This window comes from Argiope bruennichi, chromosome 4, assembly GCF_947563725.1.
Source record: "Argiope bruennichi chromosome 4, qqArgBrue1.1, whole genome shotgun sequence".
Taxonomy (NCBI): Eukaryota; Metazoa; Arthropoda; class Arachnida; order Araneae; family Araneidae; genus Argiope; species Argiope bruennichi.
Window position 1 is genome coordinate 120,046,867 of NC_079154.1, and position 12,351 is coordinate 120,059,217.

The window sequence follows — 12,351 nt, forward strand, 5'->3', positions numbered from 1 at the left end:
CATTGAAACTTTTTGACATCTATTAACTGACTCTCTGGCCTTTAATAATAATAAATTCAGAAATATCTGTGATTATGCTTGTATTATTAGATGGAAATATTTTGAAGTAAGCAAAAATAAATCCCAACACGTAAAAACTGAAACACTTTATTGAAACGAAATTTTAAAAAATTACATAATTAAAACATTCCTTCAGTTTAAAACATTCTCTGTAGTTTTAAGAAATACGTCAATACAAAATATATGTATCAAATGCAAAACAATAACCAATAATAAAGCATTTTCGTCATACAAATTTTCAATGATAGTTCTATTGACTAAACCATCAATGTGTATTGTTTTTAAAATAGTATTAAACGCAAATTAGATAAAAATATTATTACTTTTAACTTGGTTTATATTTATATCAATAAAAAGGATTTTTGTCATTAAATAATTTTTCAGTCTAAAACTCTGACTATAGCAAGTAATAGTAGAAAATTAATCAAACAGAATACAAAGTAAGAAATACTTCTCTTAAAATGTTAATTATTATAAATAAATCTATTAAAATTTCAATTACTGTAAAATGTAAACAAACGAAAACGTATTGTGCAATCTTGCTTATGTCTGGTTGGATATTCATCGGAAGTTGCATTACAAAGGCTTCTAATAATGCAGCGGTGAATCTTTGCTCTACTTGGGTTCGAAGGAAAAGATGCATCAATAAAGCTAGCAAAATAGTCAGTCCATATTGTTGATGTCTGCGTTCGTCCATGTATGCCAAGAGATAATGAGATTTCGCAGCTAATATGGCTCTGTAAAGAAAAACGTTTTCACGCCTAACGTTCAGTAGAGGCGTCTCAAATGCTTCATTTATATTGAGGAGAGTTACCATTCTAAAAATAGATTTATTTGAATAAGAGTAAGCATTTCATTCCTGAAAATAGCTATTTTATTGTAAATTCTTTTGAAATCAAAAATGAAACAGATAAGTAAAATCATTTACTAATGAAAATTTTAAAATATAAACAATATTATTGAAAATCAATATTTTTTTAAAGAAAATATTTTCAATTTCTGGTTATTATATTTTAAATCATCCAAGTTTTGAAACCATAATGAATATCTGAAAGTAATAAAAATTCCTCTCTATATATATTTGCTATTGTATTATTTCACGATTAGAAAAGAAGTATAATTTTTTTAGTTTATTAAAGTGAAAATGCGTTTTGATTAAGCTGATTCAAAAATTATAATGTCAAACATTAAATTTTATTTGATTTTGTAAACTCTAATAGTGAAATTTGGCCAACTGCGAAACAGTTAAAATATCAAATAAGCTTCTGAGATCTTATCCTTCTAAATGAAAGTCGACAAGATCAACGAAGTTTGCTAATAAACATTACAAAAATTTCACTATATTTGTTACAAATCATTAATTTTGAAAAGGAATTTAAAATGGCGAAGAAATTGTCAAGAAAAAACAATTGATAATTTGATAATTTACCTTTTCCAAAAATATAACTAAGCCAAGACAAAGATTGTATAATAATACTCTCGAAACGTACTTTTGATTATTTAGTTGAAAAACAAATCCGAGTCCAAAATAAAATATCAGTCAATGAACTTTATGGAGAGTATGGGTTCATACATATAAGAAAACAGCTGTTTGCCAGCCAAAAAAAGTAAAACTAATGGGGAGCGTTATTAATAAGCAACGCCAAAGTCAGCCAAGAAAAAGAAGACTCTATATGATCCAGCTTGAATAAGCATCTATTATTATAGTAATTTACTCCAAAAGCCAGATTGATTAATTTTTAGACTAATCTGCCGTTTTGAAGCCGTATAGCGCCATTTTCGGTATGGGCCTTATTGGTTTGGTTTGGTTTGGTTAGATGAAGGCAACAATGTTTAAACTTGTACATTACTCAGTGGATTTCAATGTTATATCTGTATTAGGAAGTTTGACTACCGACAGCTGATTTAATGTGTACCAGACCTATATATGTATGTAATGATATTTTAATATATGTATGTAATGATATTTTAAACTCTAATTTCAATTTAATAAATTTCCAAGGTTTTATCTTAATTTAGCCCATAGTATCATCATTCTAAAATATTCTCTTATTTCTTAATCCAATTCCACTGTCTCTACTTAAATAATACAAGAGAAGCTTTATAAAATTGCTGAATCGGCTAAACGCCGACACATTCTCACGCTCAGCTGAAAAGGCTAGAAAAATATCCAGTAAGCACAACCTTTTTTAAAAGATCCCTATATTTCCCCTGCCTTGTCGACGCGTGTAGCAAAAATCCCTATCGAAATCTTAATATATTACCACTGTAAAAAAATATTTTCCCTATCCATATCTCATGTTATATATGACGAGAGATAATTTATTTCGCTCTTCTTGCCGACTTCTGCTTTCTCATTGGCTGTAGCGGACGTGCTTTGTCCGCGTCTCTGCTTGTAAATAATTATGCTTTCCCGAAAATTGAATGTAATTGATTAAAATGATTTTTAAAAATGTAAAATGTCTCATCTATGTCTCCAAACATGCCTTCTTACAACTTCGCATGTACTTAGTGTAAGAAAGGATAACATATTTCAGATTATTTCTAAGTATCAGGGGAAATTTGAATGAACATCATCGCAAAACCATAAGAGAAAAATGATGTAGCTCAAATAGCCATCATTAGCCATTGTTCAAATTTCGGGGGAGGAGCATAAGTTACAGTCATCAGAGGGTAGCTCAACCACAAACTATTATTGACTTCACATCATCGTTGTACTCGCCAAGAAAGAGAAAATTTTCAAATAGTATCTTTGAATTCTAAAGGAAAAAAATTATTACTGTTGAAAATTTCTCTCCATCATTGTAACATTTATTCATTTATCTGTTTTTTTAGTTATTCATAGAATAACTAATTACAACTCTCCTTATTACTTGTATTATGATTAATCCAGCTCTACTGAATAAAAATGGACATTGAAATAATCCTTATTCTCTTTTCTGCAACTAAAAAAATGACACTAAACATATTCACTCATACAGCTTGAAATACTTAACTTATAAAATTAACCTTTAGAACAAGCCCATGTTTTATCACCAAGAAATCATCTCTTTAATTTGTTCTCAAAAACTGCTTTAAGAATCGCTGACAGCAAATTACATTTCGATCATTGAAACTTTTTGACATCTATTAACTGACTCTCTGGCCTTTAATAGTAATAAATTCAGAAATATCTGTGATTATGCTTGTATTATTAGATGGAAATATTTTGAAGTAAGCAAAAATAAATACCAACACGTGAAAACTGAAACACTTTATTAAAACGAAATTTTAAAAAAATTACATAATTAAAACATTCCTTCAGTTTAAAACATTCTCTGTAGTTTTAAGAAATACGTCAATACAAAATATACTTAGCAAATGCAAAACAATAACCAACAATAAAGTATTTTCATCGTACAAATTTTCAATGATCGTTCTATTGCATAAACCATCAATGTTTGTTGTTTTTAAAATAGTATTAAAAGACAAAGTAGATAAAAATATTATTAATTTTAACTTGTTTTATATTTATATCAATAAAAAGGATTTTTGTCATTATATAACTTACCAGTCTAAAACTCTGAGTATAGCAAGTAATAGTAGAAAATTAATAAAATAGAATACAGAGTAAGAAATACTTCTCTTAAAATGTTAATTATTATAATTAAATCTATTAAAACTTCAATTACTGTAGAATGTAAACAAATGAAAACGTATTGTACAATCTTGCTTATGTCTGGTTGGATATTCATCGGAAGTTGCACTACAAGGGCTTCTAATAATGCAGCGGTGAATCTTTGCTCTACTTGGGTTCGAAGGAAAAGATGCATCAATAAAGATAGCAAAAGAGTCAGTCCATATTGTTGATGTCTGCGTTCGTCCATGTATGCCAAGAGATAATGAGATTTCACAGCTAATATGGCACTGTAAAGATAAAATCTTTCACGCCTAACGTTCAGTAGAGGCGTCTCAAATGCTTCACTTATATTGAGAAGAGTAACCATTCTAAAAATAGATTTATTTGAATGAGAATTGGCATTTTATTCTTTAAAGTAGCAATTTTGTTGTAAATTCTTTTGAAATAAAAAATTTTGCAGATGAATAAAATAATTTACTATTGAAAATTTTAAAATATAAACGATATTACTGAAAAGCAATATTTTTAAAAAGAAAACATTTTAAAGTTCTGGTGATTATATTTATAATCATCCAAATTTTGAAACCATAATGAATATCAGAAAATAATCAAAATACCTCTCTATATATATTTGCTATTGTAATATTTCATGATTAGAAAAAAAGTATATATATATATTTAATTTATTAAAGTGATAATGAATTTTTATTAAACTGATTCAAAAAGTCAAAATTTGACAAAAATTATAAAGTCGAACATTTTATTTGATATTGTAATCTTTAATAGTGAAATTTGGTCAACTGCGAAACAGTTAAAATATCAAATAAGCTTCTGAAATCTTATCCTTCTAAATGAAAGTCGACAAGATCAATGAAGTTTGCTAATAAATATTACAAAAGTTTCACTATATTTGTTACAAATCGTTAATTTTGAAAAGAAATTTAAAATGGCGAAGAAATTGTCAAGAAAAAATAATTAATAATTTACCTTTTCAAAAATATAACTAAGCAGAGGCAAAGATTTTTTTAATAACACTCCCAAAATGTACCTTTTCAACTTTTGCTTTTTGTTTGAAAAATAATTCCGAGTCCAAAATATCAGTCAATGAATTTTATGCAGAGTTTGAGTTTATACATATAACTCAAATAAGGAAACAGCTTTTGGCAGCCAAAAAAAGCAAAACAAATGGGTAGCGTTATTAATGAGCAGCGCCAAAGTCAGCCAAGAAAAAGAACACATTCAAATATTTAAGGAAAAATTATAGCTCTTGGTACCAAATATCAGAGATCCGTGTTCTGGCAAAAACCCTGTAAACCGATGCAATCATATTGTATTCTCGGGTCCCCACCATTGTTTTGTCTATTTTATTGAGTCGATGACCTGTCAAACAGGGCTCACACGAGGCCAACTATTGCCCGCAATAGACGGTCACGTGGTCGCAATGGGACAATAGCATCTTGTCAATCTTGCTTCAGAAGTTATTATTGTTATTATTGAATTATTGTCTGCCAATAATGTATCACTAGTATAACTCTGATAATCTGTTTAAGACTGCCTGTCATTATTTCGTAACTTTGAAATCACATAATTAAAATTTATGTATTGATAAATTTAATATTTTACATTCATTTCGTTGGATATTAATAAATTTCAAAAAATGCCAGATTTTTGCTTTTAAAACCATCTACAAATATTTTTAACACTTTACCTGTCACAGATAACCAAACAGGCAACTACTAGAAACTCTAAAATCTCGATTTTTGTGCGTGTTAGAGTGAACTGTTTAATTTTGTTATTTCATTTGTTTTGCAAAACCCATCGTTTCCAAATTACATTTGAAATTTTTAAATTAAAATTTATCAAGAATCGTTTCAAAGCAATATTGGGATTTTTTTCTCCTTAAAATTCCATTGTAGATCAATGCGGCTGTAGTGTTCCTTTTTTTTTTCCTCCAATTGTCTTACTGATTTACAAATCAGCAGTCTTCGCGAATTTTGTATAAGAATATTTAGATTGCTTTGAAAAAGTTTGATAGATTTATCATTTCATACAAAATCATTTTACAATCATATTTTTTAAAAACATTACATTAGAAATTGAAGTAAACTCTCTTTGGGAAGTGATTCTCAATTCAAAGTTTAACTATTTAAGTTTGGTATAGTTGCTATTTAAAATTTGCTTTTATAGACAGTAAATTAAAATCATAAAAAAATCCTCTGCATTTGGAAAATAGGCATGATAAATACAGTTTCCGAAACTTTTTTATTGTAAACAGGAAATTATGTTTTAAGGAAACCATAAAAGGTTTATTATGGGCTTTTCACCTTAATAGTCAATCCTTTATAAAAATTAAAGCCCTCTTTCCTGCGGATATATTGCCGATATTTCACAACTAATGGCTGATTTCAAGTAACTGTACATCCTGATTTCTTTTTTTTAACATCAGTTATATAGAAAGGGAGAAGTCTCAGGGCATTTGTCAAAATTTGTAGAAGAAACCAGCTATAGTTGTCTCATAAAAAATTTCTAGAATAATCCCAAATAAAGTGAATGAATGATAATGAAAACTCCGGTTTATTCAAATAGGGTGTAAATCCTTTGAAATGGAATTGTAGATCTTGGGCCATAAAAACTGTGTGCATCATAGAAAAAAAAACAGCCATTTCTGAATTATTAAACGCATGTTACTAGCGATTAATAGTTACGAAAGAATAGGTTCTTTAGTAACTATTAGTATATTATGTTTATCTATTAGTATATTATGTTTGGAGCTTAACCACTGGGACACAACTAATTTTTAAGCATCATATATTCGAATATGTTTTTGGGGGCCTTTTTTCCAGCTTATTGCAGCCAAAATTTAACACAAGTTTAGTTTTAGTTTTATTATATTTACGTCCCGTTTTAAGCAACACTCGGGCTATTTTGGGACGTACCTCGTCATTTTGAACCTCGGTCAGATGACGAGGACGACACCTGAGCTGGCACCCCCCTCTCTACACCATGCCACACCAGCGGGAGGACGTTTGGTCAAGACGAATTTAACGTGCAACAGACCCCCTTACACGACGGTTCTTCGGTGGAATCGGGACACGAACCTGAAACCCTCCGGTTCCGAAGCCGAGACCTCACCACCAGGCTACCGTGGCCCTAAAATTTAACACAAAACTACAACTGTAATCTCAAAATAATAAACCAAATTCATTTATACAAGTCACTGGGTTTTCGAGTTATAGCATATATGAAAGTACAGACCAATAAACCCTTTGTCAACCCTTTGACAGATATGGTTCAAACTTTGATAAAGATCTGCACTTTAGAAGCAAAATCTATGAATCAAATTTCATTTAATGAAGATATTAAGTTTTCAATTATCGCGTTTAATGTATGTAAAAATAGTCAACCGCTTGATATATTTAGTTTCAAGTTCGACACGCATCTATAATTTAGATATTAGCTCTATGTACTAAACGTAATCCTTCTAATTCCCTTCGTTTTAGATTTATCATGTTAACTTCCATTCAGATTGCTGGACAGAAGGCCTTCCTTAAAAAGGATTTCGTACGAAGGTTGGTGAAAATCAACATATTTGGTGCAAAGTCCACTTACCAAATTTCCTTCTCGTAGTTCAAAGGGGGGGGGGATTGTTAGTTATCGTGTTTACAAAGAGTCATAACACCAAAAATGTGTTTTTTCAACTTAGGGAGGTCTAAAACGTGGTGATTTGTCAAAATTTCTATACATTTTTTTTGATGGTCTTACTACTTTCTTTCTGTATACTTCATATACAAGAAAGGAATGTGATTCTGCCTTGTAAGAAAAATAACAAAGAGCGCCTAGGTATATTTAGAATTGAGAATGCTTTAATACCGGTAATAATCTTATAGCATCTTATAGTCATTCACAGAGTAGGCATTAAAAAGAAATACTTCATTATAAATGTTTCATTTAATAAAGGTTTTGAAAAAAGGTCCTTTATAACTAAGAAGTATATTATTTGCATAACAATCATCTTTACATCAATTTAAAACTCAAAACATTACCTTTTCCGTAATGATTTTAGTTCCGTACAAATTTTTCTCAACTGTAAGTAAATAATAAGAATATTTAAATATCTTTTGCAATAATATCTTTAATTACAGCCCTTATAATTCGCGTGTAGAAAAATTAATATATTTTATAAGCGCATGTTATTATTGATCTGTTTAACACGTTTACTGCCATGCTTTTTTCACCTCTCTAAACTGTATTAGAGAAGAGGTCATTTAATTAGATATTTGTTAACGAATTAGATAAAAGTGAAACACAAATGAGTCATGCGACAACTGTAATGTTAAGAGTAATTGTTTTAAATGAAGAAACAAACAAGACTTAAAAGTATTAGCATGTTTTAAGTCTCCCTTAATTATTATAATTAGAATCTCCCTTAATTTTTTTTTATAATGTATGGTTAATCTTTCTATCTGCGGTTATCATTATAGTCATCTGAGCAGAGTTTCTTGTAATGCAATCCTGTATAATCATGGCTTGTTTTTTATCTAAATTAGGATTTTCAAGAGTTCATTTATTTGTATAAATTTGGCAAGTAAATATTTATAAAGAATAAATTTTAAGCATCAATAGTGAAATCTTTTACATTTCCATACTAATTTATATTAATGATCATCAAGAATAAATGCGAATTTCATGCTTTCAATTTGACATTCTAAAAATATTTCTCAGTTGGGTTTTTTTTTTTTTTCAAACTTTACTTTTGTGAACTATTCTTAACCTTCTTGACAATCAACTCAAAAACTGAATAAAAGTACAATAGAGAATTTTCGAATGCCATCAGCGTCTTAAAATAGAAAAAAAAATGAATAAACTGCGAGTTATTTTTGAAATAACTGATTCACATCAAAAATTATATATTCACAGAATATAACACTAATTTACAATAGAAAGAGCACGAGTATTGAGGAAAAAATCCTTTATTTTTCTCTAGATATCAACATGCATGAAATAAAACACATTTGTCATTTTTCTTAATAAAATATCAGTAAAAATATTACTCAGTCCTAAATTAGCTTTATCTTGAGCATTCACAAAGCTGTCTTAAATATTTTTTACCCAAACATCCAAAATATTTCAAAGAATTCATATAAACAGAAAGTGATAAAATGATAAGAACATGCAATAAATTTACTTGTTTATTTTGTACAAAAAGTAAACATTCACAAGATACTAAAAAAGCATGCAAATATGCAATATTTTGTATGCCTAGAAATTGTAATGCAGCGATTACAAGTATCACAAATACTGTATTTTGATTTCTGCAAAAATTCGTGTAAATCATCAGTTCATATGCCAGGTATGCAAAAATATAAACATCGATAATTAATTCAGCTACATTACAGTAAAAGGAAATAATTAGTAAGAAAATGTATGTTGAAATGGGTGATATTTCATACAATAAATTTTTGAAGCATAGAGGTAAACTTTGTAAAATAATTATAAATATTTCCAGTTCCCATTTATGTTGCAGACATGATAAGAAGTAAAAACTCACAAGAGTCAACAAAATAATTGTAGACCTTACATATATCTCTGACGACAAAAATCTTCGAAAGTGCCTTGCTAATAACAAGCTTTTCATTGCTAATATTTGAATATAGACTAAAGTAGCTTCTGGACTTACATTGAACTGAGAAATAGTAAAATCATATGGCATCGTCCAAATAAAATCCATTCTGAAAAAAAAATAATAAAAATATGCTTACAATTTGATTTTAAAGAAAATTCTAAGCAAAAAGCAAGTTAACTTTAATGTCAATCAAAGAAAAGAATATTTAAATTACTGCTAGATATTAAAATTTAATGTTATTCAGGAAATATTTTAGAGAAGAAAGGACAGAAGTAAAAATATGAAAATGAGACCTAGCGAAGACAAGTGTTTAGTCACAACTGATATGTATTTCACAGAAATTATAAAAATCATTGAAAAGTTAAAAAAGTAATGAACTGATTATCGGTATAAAATTTTCAAATAATATGAAATCTTAAAACTTTTCATTTCAAACTGTAATTCCTTGTTTTCAACATACCAGGTATTATTTGCCAATGGATTCTAAAACCCTCTGAGCTATTGCGTAGTGTTACGATAGGTTTAATTCGACAAAAAAGGGGTGAGTGGAAAAATGAAAGGGAACGTTTACATTTAGCAATAAAGTTAATTCCGGAAGTTAATCCTTTCGCCTTTCACCGCTTAGTGAAATAGAATCTTCAAAACGTGGTCATCTCTGGACACTGAAACGAACAGCACATGAAATGCGGTGATATTTTCATACCAAAATTAAACACAATTCTAATTAATTTTACACAATAGTATTTTTGCTTTTGTTTGTGTTTATGAGAGTAAAATGTGAATGAATAATATTTCTTGACCAATTCAGGGTTTTAAATATATCTAACCTTTAACTCGCTATGGCTAGTTATTTTTAAATTATCTTTTTCCATTTTTCAATCAATACAAGTACAAGATTCGTTAAGTTTCCGATACAGAAACGGAATGAATCTCACAGAAGAATAGAAAAGTCATAATAGCTAGTTTATCAATCAGGAGAAGGTGGGAGTAGACAAATCCAAAATTATTTTAAAAAATTCTAATTTTTTTTTTCATAAACTTCGGAAATGAGAATGTTATTTTAAAGTCTATTTCATGAAATAATTAAATTTGAGAGTTATTTTTAAAACGGTTTATTTTAAATTCTTAATCATTTAAAAATTAATTCTCGTTGACATATTTATTTTTTTCCTACTTCAAAGAAGGATAAAGAAATCAGCAAATATGGCCTCCGAAAATTTTATCGTACACTCTCTAATAAAGGGGACATTCCTTTTCCCTTCGTCAAAATTGTGGACCCTGGATAAGATCATGAATGCTTTACAAGGCATTGGCGAGAAATAGTTACGAAATACTGATCCTTGACGTGAATCCAGCATTTTTATTGAATTTATCATGTGATCTTTGGCGATGATTTTTGAGATTATTCCCAGATATGATCGTCCATCTGATTGCTTTAGGTATAAAACTGAAGCATGTCTATGATTTTAATATGGAGCATGTAAAATTGTATGCAGCCATTATTTTTTCCAAATGTTATCAGTCATATATAATATAATAGTGCATAGAAAAGAAGCGTTTAAAGCCAACTGATACAAATTTGGTATTTTCTAACTCATATTTGCAGAATTATTTGAATCTACAATGATCCATTTATATGTTACACATTCGAAATATTTTTAATGCTTCTAAGACAGGGACCGAAATTTCTGGAACACTTTCTGCATTCCCTGCATATTTGGATCTTAGAAGAAAGTGAAAATTGCCCAGTACTTTACGCGATTTCCAAAATTGCCTTCTGACACAAGACGCGGCCATCTAAAGGAGACAAAAGGCGAAAATACGCTAAAGATTGCAACATTCCTGTTTGAAATGTCTCCAGTGTAAAACAAAAATTCAATTATTTAATGAAATCTTCTTTCATTCACCATTCTAATTAACACAACTTTCTTGCCTAAAGCATGCAACATAAAAAAAAAGTTTCAGAATATCCAGCATCCTTAACATGCATTCATATTTTCAACATTACTAATGACATTGGAATTCGTTGAGAGAATTTTGAAATGTAAACAAAAAGGAAAGAAATTCACCTGAGAAAACGATATTTACTACTGTTGGCTCAGCCAAAAAATAAAGTATAAGGGTCAAAAGATTTTTAAATAATTTTCTTTCCCATTTACACCAATCAGAAGAAAACACGTGCCAAGCGTGCACGAAAATACACTGAAACTTGGGTACCGCAATTGGCGCATTTATGAATTTCTCAAAAATGCCAAAAAACTTGGCGTAAAACAAATGGTCACTTCTTTACATTACTTTATCTCATTCAATATGAAATGGATTTCAAAAAATTCGTACAGCAAACATCAAAAGAACAGTTTAGCAAAAATCAGTTTTTAGTTGCTGCAGAATAATAATTCAGATAAAAATTAGTCATATGATATTGAATGTTTCATTAACTTATTATTTTTTTCTCTTCCACTTATTGCACATGAAATAAATACCGAGAAACTAAACTAGCAGATATTGCAAAATAAATTAAAAGTCCTTTTAAAAAATACGTCAAGGATTTTAATGCATTAAAAAGACGATTTCTTTGAAACAGAAAACAAATTTCAAAATTTTGATCTTCGAACGAGAGCAGCATCTAAAACCATTGTAATAACGCATGAGAATGTATTAGATCTGTCACACACTCTAAAAGATTAACAGTGCTTTGTATTGTTTTGTTTTTTTGGAAGAAAACAGATTCCTCCAGTTTAAGAAATGTCGATTTACAAAAGATTCAACGTTTTCTTATTATGAACTTACTCAAGTTTAATTCAAATACATTTTACATTCTAATTTTGTATATCTAAAGAATTTTAAATGTTTTTCTTAACATTTAATATGAAACCAGAAAAAATTAATTTTAACCAACCTCTGTAAGCAATAACTTATATGATACTAATATTAATTTTCCCAGAAGGAAAAAATTTTTCATTTATTAAAAAAAGCTAATGAGCAAAAATTAATATTCTAAATTATGTAAATTACGTAGTATTACTTTCGATCATTCTTTGAAATAATT